The sequence below is a fragment of the Syngnathus typhle genome, linkage group LG5 (genome assembly GCF_033458585.1).
Source record: "Syngnathus typhle isolate RoL2023-S1 ecotype Sweden linkage group LG5, RoL_Styp_1.0, whole genome shotgun sequence".
In the NCBI taxonomy this organism is placed as follows: domain Eukaryota; kingdom Metazoa; phylum Chordata; class Actinopteri; order Syngnathiformes; family Syngnathidae; genus Syngnathus; species Syngnathus typhle.
The window spans coordinates 14401901-14415809 of NC_083742.1; the positions used below are offsets into that span (position 1 = coordinate 14401901).

The 13909-nt window shown below is 40.2% G+C and overlaps 1 long non-coding RNA gene across 1 annotated transcript in view; it reads left to right on the forward strand.

The window, feature by feature from the left end:
- The window catches only part of LOC133154761 (uncharacterized), a 25277-nt gene continuing 11368 nt past the window's right edge, over positions 1-13909 (forward strand). Inside the window, exons 1-2 of the long non-coding RNA XR_009714523.1 lie at positions 1-133; positions 1065-1214. This is a non-coding gene — a long non-coding RNA (uncharacterized LOC133154761). The remainder of the gene's footprint in view (positions 134-1064; positions 1215-13909) is intronic.

The following is a 13909-nucleotide window of genomic DNA, read 5'->3' on the forward strand; positions in this document are numbered from 1 at the left end:
GCCGCCTCCCATTTTCTCTTGCACGTTGTAATTATAGCCAGGTCTGAAATGGTCACGCGCGTCTCACAACCTTTTAATATGTTTCCCATTGAGCATTGCTGGCTTGAAGAATGGTGAAGGTATTCCGCTGCGAGTGAGTCAAGGATGTTTATTTATGTATGTAAAAGTTCTGTAGTCGAAAGCAACTCAGACAAAGTGCGATTGCTGCTTTCGTCAACATTTGTTTAAACGCTTCCCCGTGGGAAAGTAGAATCGAATGTTGAAAATGTTGTCAATTGTGTTGAAATGGCTGTTGATTAATCGTTTCTTGCGGCAATTGAAGGAATTGGACTACGTTGTTGATTTGGTGACGACTTGTTTGTTGTTTAAAAAGAATAACATTTTTAGGAAGGTGAGATAAGTCCACGCTTGTTTATTCTGCTTAATTTGATGGAGGCAGCAAAACAGCAGCTAAGAAAATTCAGAGTCCCCTATTCTTTTTAGAAAAACAGATTTGAAAACCTAACAATCTTTTTTTATTTCCATTTTTTAAATACAGGAAAAGCTCTAAGGTTGTACGCAATCTGTCAACTTTCAATTTGTTTGTATTTTTCCAAGTACCCATTCGTAAATGAAGATAAAATAAATATGTGGCAGAGGTGAACATTAATCACTATTCAATATTCTAATGTCACTCAGTTCAAGAAAGTAGTTAATCGCTGTTAATAAAAAAATAACTGGAGCCGCTTTTTTTTTTTTAAATGTAAGATGTCTTGGGTTTACAAGTGTTCCATTCTCACTGTATTAACATATCCAGATTTTTTTTGTGTGTCACCCACCCATGCTAATGAGGTTGTAAAATCATAATTATGACTATAATGAAAGAAATATGATTTTTTTTTTGTAACTTCTGTGCAAATTAGAGTGAGAACACTGCGTACATACAGTAAAAATGTCACCAAATGAGTGAGCTTCTATTAAGCAAATTATTTTGCTGCTTCAGTTCCAGAAACCTAACAATCACATTCCAACTGTCTTCGGTTTAACGGACTTCCTGCTACCTCACACTTTCTCCTTATGTGAAGGTGAATTTTTCAGATGTTCAACACACCAGTAAAGAAGGCCAGGGGGGTCAACTTGTCTCCTGTTAGCAGACGGAGGAGGCCGAATGGAGGCGGAGGAACAGATTTTATTTAGCCCTCAGGAGAACACACACACACACACACTCCCAACGGGTGAGTTTGCGTGTCCGCATGCATAATGAGGAGCGTATGTTTTACTGTATGTGTTGGTGGAGAGCGAGAAAAAAAAAAACTCTTTAGAAGGGCATCGTACTTTTTCATCACACTCTGATGTTTCTCTTCAATCGGCAACATTTAATTTGGCCCCGCCGCATTTTGTAATAACGTATAATGGAATGAAGTTGAATCGAGCGTGCGTGAGTATAAAGAGAACAGTAAAAGCAGTTCTGGCATTTACTGTGAACATCATTTCTAACAGACAGGTCATTTGCAGCTTTATATTCAGTTCGCGCGACTCATTTGGACGCTGTTTCGGAATTCTTGCGCAATGGATTCAAATTAAATGAGCATAGTATAAAATGTAGCAATGGTGTTGGACATTTAATGCAAGACGCAATCCTCTTTCTTTAATGTTCTCGTTCATAAGACATACTTGTAAATGTCTCTTTGCAATTCCCCTAAAATGCTGAAATTCAGACATTTTAAGGTCTTTGCTGTAAATACCATGGCAGCCATGCAAAGATGGGATTTTTATTGGCTTTTAGTGCAAGCTCCATGTTGACCTGACAGATGTCTGTAAAATGTTCTATGTATACAATACAGCGCATTTCTACATAGGAAATTATGTGAATTTGTGTCATAAAAATTTGGTGCTACCAGGTTCTGTTTTTAACGTGGAACAAGCAAAGAAATGTTGAAATAATTTTGGTTAAGCTGCTCGTTTGAAGCGACACAGCTCTGCAGTGTCCATTTTGTTGCTGTGCTCCATTTTCCTCTGCTCCTGTAGTTTTCACTTTGTTTCATCACAATGACCAGCAGCCTTCAATGAAAGCCTTTGGTTCTTTACAAGGTTGAAATGTTTTCCTGTTGTTATAAAACTGCTGTTATGGCAACACCCCTCGCTGCCGTCTATATTTGGATGGATGGATGTCTGAACCCAAGAACCTAAACACATTTGGAGTAATGCACGTGGGAGTTAAAGATGCAACCATGCAACTTGTCTATTAATGTATGTTGAGAAGCTTTTTTTTTAATTGAATATACTTTAATTCCTGCAAGGCCTGGTTTTTTTTTTTTTTTTTTTTATTTACTGTATTTTCCATTCAAGAATTCTTGCACTGCTTCAGTGGGCATGACATTATCAGTTAAAGAGCCTGCTGCAGGGAGGCAAGTGTACTCAGAAGAATATAAGTGTATAACAAGGAGGGCTCTTGACGAGCATTTCGGAGACATTTAAGACAAGACGCTGATTAATACTTATTGGGTGATTGTATTTTTATTGAGAGAGCACTAGTTTAATATCCTTTCTTGTAAATATTGTCATCGTGCAGTGAAAACATTGTAACTTCACTTTATGGTGATTTTGGCTTGTGGAAAGTGTGTGGTTAAACAAGCACTGAAAACAATAATGCTTGTGAAGCTTTCTGGTTATTTCCATGCTTATGGTGATAAGGAGAAATATAAAAGAAATATACTGAGAAATTGCTTGCATTTTAACTTCCATGTGACAAGACTCGGGCAATTCAATGGTTTTGTAAACGAGGTTGTGTTCCCAATTGCCTTGGATAAAAAAAAAATATATATATAGCAATGATCACACAAGTTCCATAGGAGAATACAATGAAGCAGTTCATCTGAAACATTTTCTGTGCTTCTTTACTATATGTTAACCACTTTCAGGCTTTGTTCAAAAACATATTTATTTTTAAACTCAAATCTCCAAGGGGATTCCTATACTTTTTTTCGTCCGCACTGACCTTGAGAACCAGCAAGGCTTAAGTGAAGCCTAGAATAGAAAAAAAAAAAGCAACCAAAACAATGGCATATGGAATACCTTTTATGGATGCTTAATGGGTTATGTGATGATTTATTGATGTAAACAAAAACTAAAAAATAAGTGCTGCACTTTATTGTGCCCAGCCATATATTACTCGTCAATGCATTGGCATTCAGTACAGGATTGCCAATCCAAATCAATAAAAGAAAAATCTAGATTCAACATCCACCCAGATAGGCTCCAGCACGCCCGCGACCCCCGTGGGGACAAGCAGTATAGAAAATGAATGGATGGATGGACATTCCACCCATCCATTTTTTATAGCACTAATCCATATGAAGCCTATCCTAGCTGATCTTAGGTAAGAGGCAGGACGCATCCTGGACTTGGTGCCAAACCTCAGAACAGTGAGACAGACAAGCAGATACAATGGAAAGTATGAAAAAAAGTTTGAAATGTTGACTTTCATCAAAAGTCTGAGGGGAAATAGAGCAGTCACACGAACTGAAACAATGGCAGTACTGTTTTCTTTGGTGACCCATTGAAAATTTGGGAATGGTTGTTGTAGCTTCGAGTCATTGATCCATAATTGAACACAGCGTGCGCTTCAAGGCAAAGTTGTAAAATATGGATTCCTTCTTGTATTAATTTAGTAGCAATAGACACTGAATGTGGCGGCTCGGTGGCGCACTTGGGTAGCACGTCCGCCTCACAATTAGGAGGGTGCGGGTTCGGTTCCACCTCCGGCCCTCCCTGTGTGGAGTTTGCATGTTCTCCCCGGGCCCGCGTGGGTTTTCTCCGGGCACTCCGGTTTCCTCCCACATCCCAAAAACATGCTTGGTAGGCCGATTGAACACTCCAAATTGTCCCTAGGTGTGAGTGCGAGTGCAAATGGTTGTTTGTCTCTGTGTGCCCTGCGATTGGCTGGCAACTGGTTCAGGGTGTCCCCCGCCTACTGCCCGATGACGGCTGGGATAGGCTCCAGCACGCCCGCGACCCCAGTGGGGACTAAGCGGTACAGAAAATGGATGGATGGATGGATAGACACTGAATGTGGTAACCTGTAAATTGCCTGAAAGCTGATATATTTTGATATTTCAAAAATACACTACTGTGAATTTTACTCAAACGAAATTTTATCTGGGTTTTTTTTCATGTGAGTGAGGGAGTTTATACCAAGCTCCAACTGGTGCATGCAACTTTGAAACAATATGTTGCTTATTTTTTCGCACAATGCACAACTAATCTACTAAACTGTGTGTGAGCAACTGGATGAGAGCTGTGGCCCAAAGCAGTTTCTGTATTTTTGTGTTTTTCATGTGTTTTACTGTACTGTACCCCCGGTTGCAAAGTCAAAAATGAAAAGTACTGTAATCTCATATAGAGCCGTTTGTCTTTTCTGTATCGTCTCATGTTTTATATTACAGCCCGTGTTTACTGCCTTTGTCTCCTTTCCACACAATGCGTTATCATCTGCAAACACAATCACTGTCTTTAAGAGGAGCTTGCTGTTTGTTTATTCAAGGCTTATTTTTATTGTTTTATGTGCATTGTGTTACTCAGTCACTACAATGCAACAGAGTCTTAATTAGGACCTCATGTTTTCTAATAAACTTGTTTCCTGCCTTTTGTAGTTAATAATAATCTGCCTTGGGATGGAAATGCAGGTGCATCATTTCAGGCAACATATTAATCATTGTGCAGCAGCAGTGCAGACAGCCTGAGGTATTCATCATTAGAGTCCCAAATGTTTTTATTTGCTTTCACAGAAGCACTGTGTGGTGAATGGTGCAAGGTACAAAAGTATTAGTATTCCATTTACAGCTTGTGACAAAGATATGCTGCAAATAATTCTCAAAGGGCAGTTTGATTTGCAATGCAGCTCCCTTACCAAACCTAAAAAGACAATTTATTGTCTCCGGTTCGAAGAAAACATCATCTTTCATAGAGAAAAGTACTCGAATGCTATATGACTCAGGATTGTTCTCCGAGAGAAGAGCGCTATGAATATCGTATTTTCCGTTCTTTTCTGAACTCAGCCAGAGGCAAGACGGGAAGGATGTTCTCTTGTGGGCATGCTTTTACATTTGACAGTCAGCTTGTACTTTAATTGACACCACACTTGTTTGCTTTGGAATGTAAAGCAGATTTATTAAGCCATCGTTAGGAATTCTGTCATTTTTGTGGAATAGATTGTTGATTAATTATGTCTGGGAATCATTGTGTGCAATGGAGTGCATTGCTTGTAGCAGTGATGCTTCTCATTCAGTCACAGCTTTGGCTAGTTTTAATTTTTCAACATTGTTTGGTGGGTGATTAAAACCCCCCCAAAAATACATCATCCTCATTTCCTTCCTCTAAAATGTATCTTATCACTCATGGTGGTACGCATGAGTTTGCTTCATTTCTCACTGAGTTATCTTGTGACCAGTGATCAGGTGACCAGTCCAGGATGTAATGTCAATCGAAGGATATTTTAGTCCATCCCTAAAGGCAACCACTATTGATTGCTCTCAGGTCTGTGATCATCTCTTAAGCAGTTAATTAATTTATGCAAACCTATTAGTAAGTGGTTTCAGATATGATACATAATGATACATTAGATTTTTTATGGTAAGTCTTCATTTGCTTGTTCCATCTAGACTTGATGAATTGATTTGTGTCCAAGGTCTTTTGTCCACTATTATCACCAAGTCTAAATAATAAATCAATTTTACTTTTGAAATGTTATTTTCCATTTCCAATTTCCTAAGCACATGGAATACCGGCACAGACCACTAGAGGCCACCGGTTAACGATCCCTGATCTAGACACATAAATGATCGCATTTGAAATCGTTATAATTTGCGCCTACGGATCTAAGAACCTTCCAAATTAAAATTTCATTAACATTGTTTATTAATTATTTGAGTAATTTGGAAACAGGATATGTCTTTTTTTCAAATTAGCCATCCCCTATTAAATGAGTATTTGTCACAGTCCATTAAATCTAATTAGCTGTTTTATGAAGTGTTATCTTTTGTCCTGTGACCTTTTGGCGCATCTTCTCTGAACTGCTGCTGAACTCATGGTGGATGCAGTTGAAGGACAAAAAAAAAAAAGACACTCTTTAATGGTTGAAAAAAATAAAGTATGATCTGTCACGGGTTTTATTCTCATTGATTGTTAAGCATTTCTTACCACTGCTTTAGGCCTGAGCACCAAGCCCTCCTGTTATCATGTTCACCAATGAATCAGTGACCCTGTTTTGGACCACTTTGTACGATAGTAGTTTCACACAAAATTGCAAAAAAAGCTTGTTTGCAATACCATCAAATGTGTCTTACTATCACAGGCATACATAGTTGATAAATGACATATAATTTGTAGTAAAACATTTTCATAACAATATTTAGTGTCGCATGCCACACTAGCCTGTGGAGCTAAAATATGAAGTACATTATAAAATACAGCGTAGGCGTTCACTAGTCTAGTGGTAACATCATTGTGTCTATTTGGTATGGATTGCAGTGTACCAATGTCCAATCTTTGCACTGGTCTATTAGTATTGACCCTGAGAGTGGAAAACAACAGCACTCATACAGAATATTGATGCCAGTGAGGTGGCATACGGCATGATTTGTGCACATGCTTCCTCATTGATTGTTTATTACAACTGCACAGTACAGGGGGGAAAGGCTCCATCTATCACCCGCCAGTAATGAGTATTTACATGCCGACTCAATTCAGGGCGCGGGCATCTCCAATGGGCTCCGAGAAAGACAATGATTGAGGAGCAATCATATCCTATTATGTGACCGCACTACAAGAGTGGGGAAAGGAAGGAGTGGGAGTCGCGTGCTTTGGAAGTGACGCTTTTTGGGTGCAAGCGTGAACCTTTGCCGCAAGCTAGTGTTCAGCCTTGCCTCCTCGGTGCTTGGATCAATGCTAGTGCTTCATCACGTAGTGGCAAAGACTAATGTGCCTGTTTTAAAAAGTAGACAAGTATCCTGATGTGAGCTATGCCCGTGCTCTAATGAGCTGTGCCGCTGCATGTTGTCGTGGTGATTACCATCTCTTGTGGACATTGATCCCGGCGGGTTTAAAAATACAACACAGGAGTGAATTCGGCAACAAAGGCAACGGAACAGTGTGGCGCTTGGCTCAGGCATCCCACCAGGAACACCACTGTCTTTTCAAAAGTGTTCTCCTCTAGTCAACCTTAAAGAGGAAGTTGCCCCCCCCCCCCCTTATTCAACTGTTGCCAGGTGAATTAGGCAGTGGGTAACATCAGATCAAGAAGTTAATTCAATAAAATGACATATTTAAGAACCAACCAATTAGAGACAGAAGGTGTGACTGACAAGGTGTCCTTTTTATCTTGAGCTTTACTAAAACAATAGCAGAATATCCACCTCTGAAATACTTTTCACTCCTTTGCCAACAGAAGCCTCACAAACAGAAGCCGTGTTTCTGATACGGGAGTCGGGATTTATTCTCAATACCAGTCAGGACAGCTGTGCTCCAGCTAGGCATCGTATGATTTGTTTGTGATGTATCCAGCCTCAGAGTATTGTGGATAGACTGTCGTTTGATGTCATCCATGACAATGCACATTTCTTCTGGGCCATCAAGCATGACAGATTACCGCTTCGCCACAATTTGGCATTGAAGGTGTTATCAGTCCCTGTCTGATCATCACTAGAGGGGAGCGTTCTTTCCAATACAGAATGTTTAATTCTTTCATATTTCTGAAATCCACCCAAACACTGTTGATAATTCCCCATCAATGTCTTGTTTTTTGTTGTTTGACAACTACTGTTTATACTTGGGTGAGCTTAGATTCGCAAAGTGAGCTTCTGCAATTTGTGCTGCTCCACAATGACTTGTCATCACACACACCATATTGTCATTTTTCTCTTTTCAGATAAATAATTTTCGCCTGTTCTAAATGGTTCAGAGCATAAGCTGCCTACGAAAACAAATTGTTCATCATACAGGCCTCATTTCTTTCTTGGTCTAGTTCTTGTCTCAAAGTTTTAGTCAGTTTTGTGGTTTTACTACAACAACACACAATGTTTCTTGTTCTGGACGTTTGGGCTTCTGTGTCTGAGCAAGAAACCAAAGATGACTTATGTTCTGACAGTCAATGATAACAAAGTGCCCCCTGTGTCCCGTCAGGATCCGCTTGAGAGCCAAATGTGTTTTGACTGAACTGATGAACATTTATTTGTAGAATCCGATGTGTCCGACTCTACGGCTGCCCCCGCCATGTCTTCCACAGACGCTGCATTGAAGTGGCTACGCTTTCCTTTTTAATCAATACTTGTCATTGACAAAGAACTCTTTGAACTGCTTAGGAAAACTACCAATGAAGCGCACAGAGACGCGACTGCTTACATGACATTGTGTGCACTGTGGTTTGAGATGCAAGCATGCCTTCCTGAGATGTCAATAAGAAAATGTGGGGAATTACTCTTAAGATCCATCCACTGCTTTTTCAAAACAGTTGACTATTTTGGCATGAACTGAAGAAACAAACTAAATGGCCTTTCAAATTTTATCACATGGTTCTTCTGGCTGTGTGGGGTCCATCGGGGAGAGTATGTGAGGGGAGTACGAAGAAACATTGATTTACTTACTATTGATTGTTTAAATTTTTGCCTTCTTGTTTTTATATGGTGTCGCGTACTTGTATGTCTATCGTGTTATGTGTCTCGTCACCGTGGGATAGAGAAAAACGTAATTTCGGTCTCTTTGTGTGTTGTGACGTGGAGAGATTGACAATAAAGCTGACTTTGACTTTGACTTTGATTTAACAAGACATATTTTTACACTAGAAGAATGTGTTTGCCTTTGATTACCATGAACACTACTCAGGGTTTTTCGCAGAATCCCGCATTTCTTTCTTGAGGTTGATAGAGTTCAATAGAAAAGCCTGATAAATTTACACCCTCGATAAAAGAAGATTGTGGGCGTCGATTTTAAGAGCGAAGGCATAACTGCTTAATTAGTTGACCTCTGCGTGTTTTACTGAGAAGACTCATCAGGTCGGCAGTCGAGATTCTGTCATTTGCGGTCTGGTAGCTCTGCGAAGAGGCTTCAATTCTGCAGGGATGCTTCCGCAAAATCAACACACAAAGATCGGTAAAATATAAAAACAACAAACTGATATATTATGCAGAATCTCTGAGTATAAATTTACATGTCTAATTTCTCCGACATTTAGTAGGCAGTCTCACAGGCCAGTACAGATGTCTCTGGCACTGACCAAACTTCATGAATATGCATGCTGACAAGCAACAAGAAGTAGAAGAGAAAGACTCAAATTGCTCTTCTCTTGTTACAGCTTCTTTGGGCTTTGAGTGCATCAGGGAGAGCGCAAAGCTGTCCAAGAGCACATCATGAACTCCCCACTCACCTCATCCCCCTTGCCTCTCTTCCCCTCCCCTTCCATCTGGGCCAAATGTGTCTGTGAGAGTTTGTCGTGGGGGTTCGAGCTTATTAAGAGACATTTAAAGAGGATCCCTTACTCACTTCTCCTTTAATGTATTTGTTTAGGTATCAGGGCTCATGTCCTACCTTGTCAGAGGGGAAACGTCTTTTGTTGCGCCAGAGGAAACAGTGATGTGATTGTTCCTTGTTTTTTTTTTTTTTCCATCCTTTTTTCCTCTGGTCACATCTTCGACAAGTTAACCTCTTTAATTAAGAGTACTTAGCTGTGTGGGCCCGGACGGGGCAGGAAGCGATTGTTGAGACCTTGCCAAGCTGGATTGGGTTTCTCGGCAGCCCCTGCTTCCAGCCAAGACTTGAATGGGAGACTGGCTTGTCAGCAGATGCTGTGCTCGGGGATCAGTGTCTCTCTGTGAGGTTACAAGAGCCCTTTTCCTCCAGACAAGAGGAGGGGGTGGACAGAGGACAAGTAAAGGGTGTAGTGACCAAACGAAGATGAGGAGAAACTCTTATGTCGGAAACTGAATACTTGGCATTGACTGTCAGTTACTTTCTGGCCCGGTGAGCACGTCAGCATAGCATTGTCCTCATGGAGGAAAGTGGTAGTGGTCTGTGGTGAGGGTCCATCAATCGGGGGCGCTGGGACCCACCCGCTGATATACATACATGCCACATCGTTTATGAAATCAACATATTGTCACAGTCACATGTTCAAATGTTATTTAGCGGGAAGAAATGAAAGTACACCACTAGTAAGTCAGAGACAGATTTAGTACTGGATATGTAAATCAATCTTTTCATAGTCATCACTTAATGCTGTATGTCAGGGGTCCTCAAACTTTTTCCTGTGAGGGCCACATAACCTTTCCCTTCTCTGATGGCGGGCCGGTGTCAGTTTGTAACAGAAAAAGTGTGACGATCGTAGGGGAGCTTAAAATTTTTATTGTTTTACAGAAAGCCACCCATAACCAAATAACGGTTATTTAATAACCCTTTCCAGGTTCTTTACAGAAAAAAAGTCAGGAAACAAATAATAACACTATTAATGAAATAAATAATAACTAAATAACCCTCTCTGAGTTCTTCACAGAAAAAACAGGAAATAAATAATAACTAAATAACTCTCTCTGGGTTCTTCATAGAAAAAAAAACATGGAACATTAACTTTCTGTTGTGCCATGCACAATCTTAACAGATAAAAGTTCAGCTCAGTTGTCAGAGCAGAACCTCTCTGACACATATGAGCAGTCTCTTAAAGTTCTTGTGTTGATTCCTTATAATCCTTTTGTAGGTTCCAGTAGGCTTGTAGACACCGCTGTCTTTTTTGTTAAAGTTTGATAGTGCGTCATAGTCTGGGGTAAAATTTGTTGTGGCAATTCTTAGGCGAGATCCGAGGTGTTGGTCCGTTTACCTCGATCTTTGAGGGTAGATGTTGACGTTCATGTGGCTGAACGTCACGTCGCGTACGTCGAGCCAAATTGGCCACTCTCTTTTAAACGCTCGGCACTGTGTTCACCTTGCTTTTCCTTGGGCGACATTTTAACGGAAGGATTCCAGGGGAAGGTTTGTGGGTGGCTTTAGCGCAAAACTGCATCTGAAAGCTCAGCGCGCAAATTACAAGAATGCTGTCGTCACAGCCCACGCTCTAAATTCGGGACTGATACAAATAGAGCGCGAGTGCACCATGTCCGTACACGCACTTGTGAGTGTGCACCGAGCTTTCTGACACGGCTTCCGGTAGTAAATGCGCAGGCGAGCGCTTCCCCATCTACTGGGGAAACGCAGTCATTGCAGGCAAAATGAGCAAAAAAAAAAAAAAAAAGTTTAATAATACAATTTGTTCAGGGTTGGCGGGCCGGATTAAACGGTCCGGTGGGCCGTATCCGGCCCGCGGGCCGTAGTTTGGTGACCCCTGCTGTATGTGTTTGTGTAGTGTAGTCACATGTGTTTTGACCTTTACGGTATACATAATTGATTGATACAAGCATGTACTATGTTTTCACAAAGCTCAACATTTCATTGGAGGATTGCATTGAAATTTAACAAAGCATCCATGACTAAGTAAAAAAAGCAGTATAGTATAACCACTTTGTCTAAAACTGACTCTTTGAAAATGAACATGAATGAAATACAGTGGCCCTATTTTCGTTTTCTTCCTTTTGGTACTTTCTTAGATTTTGCACAAGTACAATTTGGCACAAGACGGAGTTCACATTGTTGTGGGATGAGACTGTCCCTGTCCTCACTACTGTATTGTTTTCAAGTAGTGTTATTTTATTTTATTGGACTAAAATTTTTTTTGTTAAATTTATTTAATATATTATCAAAATATAATAATAATAATAAGATATTTAATGATGTGGATTAAATGGAGAACAGTGAAACTTTGTCCTGACGCACCAAAAAAAAAAAAACTGTCCTCAAACAAGCAATGAAAGCATATAGAAGTCATCCATGTCCCAGTTTAAATACAACCTTATTTGCAGTGAAGAAGGAATTCCCGCTAGTATCGCGACTGTTGGACAGTCGTAGAACCTCTGATACCAACATGTAATCTGGGACAAAATCAAAGGGCTCACACTGGTAGAAAAATTAGACATGTGCAACACGCTGGGACCCAATTTGACTTGATCACACTTATTGCACATGACTGTCATAACTAAATATAAATGATTGCCATCATAAAAGATGTCATTTTCTCTCTTTTTATCTCTTACAATTACCAAACTAATGAAGCATTCCTCCTCATTCCCGTTAGTAATAAGAGCCAGCCTGCTGTGTTCGCATTGTAATTTCATCTTGCACTCTAACCCGAAATGAATACATACGTCATGTGGTTTACATGCTGTTTCTGTATTAGTCAACCCAGCGTTTTGAGAGGGACGCCTCTAATTTCAGTTTTTGATATCCTAAGTATGCTTCATGCTTGCGGTGGCAGAGAATGTTGTGCAGGGGACAAACCCATAATCTCGTTAGCGTTACGGGTCTGTTTGCCAGACTGCAGAGCCAGACGACGGTATTGTCGAACTTTCCAGTTGTTCACGGAGCTCCGCTTTCAGTACAGATTAAGAAAAAAAAAGTGAAAATATCCAGTACTATAAGTCCATAAAACAAACCTTGTCAACCGATATTAGTCATCTGCATGGTTGCAGGCCTACTGCGGGTTGACACTACACGATGCGATGCAACTTCACGTGCATATAAATTCGGTGTTTAAAGATAATCTGTACTGAAATATGATTCATTAAAGCATTTTCTTCCCCAGTACATTTTGGTAAGGATATATTGTACGAGATAAATGAACAAAAACAATATTCCATGCAGTACAGAGGCTCATTAAGCAAAGTTAATGTTAAATATACTTTTTATGAATACAATTTCCACCTCGGTTTTGATGAACAATTTACTGTATTTTGATGTTGGTTATGTACTAAATACTTGGAGAACCAATTTCATAATACAGTAGACTTATCTTAGTATAAGAGTGATTATTTCACCAACATCAATTGAACCCGTCTAGCTCTTAACGTAGCCATGCCCACACACGCATACATATCGGATTACCCTGTCATGAGCTAGAATACACACATCAGGGTCTACAGGAGTTCAAAGTTCTTGGGTGTCCTCGACACTGAAGCGAGTTATTTTAGTCCCCCCGTTGACCTAAATTACCTTTTAAATTGCACCCTTTGTGTCCAGACCCAATAAAGGGATGTAATCATTTCTTAACCATGTAATGTATCTTAATAGTGAAGCATGAGTTTCTGCATTAACCTCATTATCCCCCAAATTGTTTGGAGTTCATTTAAAAAGCTACAGCAGATGTTTTCCTGTTCCACATTTGTATTAGTGATATTTTAACAGCCAAAATAGATGACTGTGTCAAATTGGCTATTTTCTTTGAAGTGGAATTAAACTCTACCACATAAGCGGCGGTTTGCGTCGCAGGCAAACTATAGAGGAATGGCAACCTCATTTCCCAAGTTTACCACAAGGTTCAAGCATGCATAGCCTGTGGTCAGAGTGTTGCTGTACACTCTCGTGATGTCTGTCTGCAACCCGCCTCACTTCCTCCTCTTCCTCTCCCAGGAAGTGTTTGCCTCCGAGGCCTTTGGAGCTAAAGATGGCGGCCTTTGTCGTAGCGCACAGTAAACCACATCCAATGTGATTCGTATGTCCCTCAACTCAAGTCTGGGCTTCATTTGTATTCTCTAAAAAAATCTGTCATTGAGATTGAGCTCACTTACTGTGTTCCACAAGCTTAGAAATGTTGCATTTTGAATGACATGAAAAGTGAGGACTGTCCACATCAAGACATTCTCACGATACTTTGTCATAGATTTAGTTTTTTCCCCCTCCCCTACCGTAAAGGTTTTACTTGAGCTTTAGCAGTCTGCAAAGTTACTCAGGCTAATGTGGAGCTGCAGGCTGAAGTGCGGATAAATTAAATCTCCACATGTATCCCATTATCCCAACACAG